Genomic DNA, 1,931 nt, shown 5'->3' with positions numbered 1-1,931 from the left:
ATGTGTGTCTAGGTGGGGGCACAGCCTGGTGTCATATGTTTTAGGGGGACACGTGTGTCTAGGTGGGGACGCAGGTTTGTGTCATACGTTTTAGGGGGATAGTGTGTCTAGGTGGGGGCACAACCTGGTGTCATATGTTTTAGGGGGACATGTGTGTCTAGGTGGGGGCACAGCCTGGTGTCATGTTTTAGGGGGACATGTGTGTCTCGGTGGGGGCACAGCCTGGTATCATATGTTTTAGGGGGACGTGTGTCTAGGTGGGGGCACAGCCTGGTGTCATGTTTTAGGGGGACATGTGTGTCTAGGTGGGGGCACAGCCTGGTGTCATGTTTTAGGGGGATAGTGTGTGCCCGGGCAGGGCACAACCTGGTGTCACACACTGTAGGGGGACGTGTGTCTAGGCAGGGGCACAGCCTGGTGTCACATATTAGGGGGACGTGAGGCCTCAGCACCTGTGAGGGGTCCATCGGTTCCATCCGGAAAGGGGACAGCCTGAAGCAGGAGGAGGGGTTTTCAGGTCCCAGGTAGAGAGGAGACACATGCTGCATGCTTTTGGATCTCTGATCAACCCTTCACTGAACACACAGTTTACATGTGAAGGGGCTAAGGAGTCAAGTGTGCCCTAGTCTGGCTCAGTGGCTGCATTTTTATGTAAACAGCCGGAGTTAGCTGCCAACATTGTCTCAGGTGAGCAGAGGCAGCACCCTGCGCTCTGGCCTGGCCCTGTGCCTGTGAAGGCCAGCAGTCATTTGTTTTGCCACCTTGAAACTCCATAGAACTGTGTTAGGGTAGAGGTTTTGAAGTCCACAGGGAATTTCCTCATGGGCGAATGCTGAGGGAGGCCGGTGGCCATTTATCTCGGCAGCTCTGATTTAGGACGAGGAGGGGAGGCAGGTTTGCCTGGCACGGTTCCCAGCCTGACTTCCCCTTGGTCAGTGATTTGGGGCCTGAGATTCAGGGACCGGGCCGGGCCTCCTGCCTCCCACTGCCCTGTGCTCAGAACACTAGGGCTGGAAGTAGGGGCCATTCCAGCTCCACACCTGTAACCCACCCAGGGCTGCAGAGGAAGGCCTCACACTGCTGGCCCCAGGGGAGCTGTGGGGGCTGCAGCTGGGCATAGCCAAGGGTGGGCGGAGTGAGAGGAGGGTGGGTCCGGGACTCTCACGGGCCTCTGGAGCCACCGATGCCTGGAAAGAGGACCGTGGCCAGGCCCCCATTTGCAAGGAGGCCCTGGTGAGAGCCTGGGTCCCTGCAGGGAGCCTCGGGCCTCCCCCACCGGCGAGGAACCTGCATGGCCAGTGTTTGGCAGGGACGCGGGCCTGGGGAGGGTGCTAGAGTCACCCCTCACACCTCCAACACCAGCCCAGAGCACGGGGCTGAGGGGCTGGCCCCCAGGTGCGAGCTGGCGCACCCCTCATCTCCTGCAGCCTCAGCGACTCTGCCTCCCCTTCGCAAGGGTGTACGCGGGGCCTCAGAAGTGAAACAGCCCAGTGGGGCTTGGGGTTTGTCTGTGCAAGCCCTAGGGATGGTTTTCAGAGGTAATGATATAAAAATACATGTTCTTCTCTGAGTTTAAAAATCCAAAGATGTGCTGTTTTGGGGGCCATGAGCAGTTAGGAGGCTGTACCCCATCTCCTCCCCATGGGGTTCTCTCAAGGCAAGCAAACTTCTCAAAAGAAGTTACATCAGGGCTGCTAAGCGGGAATTTAAGTAGGGACCAGAGCAGGTCTCAAAGAATGCTACCCGGTGCCACCACAGCGTGGACTTACAGGCCAGGGTCAGCGGGAGGGAGGGGCTGAGCCCCATCATTGCTGACCCTTCCCCCAACACCTGCTGGATTTGCCCAGCGATGGAAGGAGCCGCATTGTTGGCAGGGAGGTCCGGCTTCTGCATGTCTGCTTGTCCTGTCCGGCAGCAAAGACTCCCAGACG

The 1,931-nt window shown here is 58.5% G+C and overlaps 1 protein-coding gene across 1 annotated transcript in view; it reads left to right on the top strand.

Annotated features, from left to right (window-relative positions):
- The window catches only part of CUNH13orf46 (chromosome unknown C13orf46 homolog), an 18,754-nt gene that overhangs the window by 1,272 nt on the left and 15,551 nt on the right, over nt 1-1,931 (top strand). The window lies entirely within an intron of this gene.

The sequence above is a fragment of the Cebus imitator genome, unplaced genomic scaffold, assembly GCF_001604975.1.
Source record: "Cebus imitator isolate Cc_AM_T3 unplaced genomic scaffold, Cebus_imitator-1.0 Scaffold703, whole genome shotgun sequence".
NCBI lineage: Eukaryota > Metazoa > Chordata > Mammalia > Primates > Cebidae > Cebus > Cebus imitator.
Note: the sequence above shows the minus strand (reverse complement) of the source record. Positions and strands in the feature narration are given on the sequence as shown.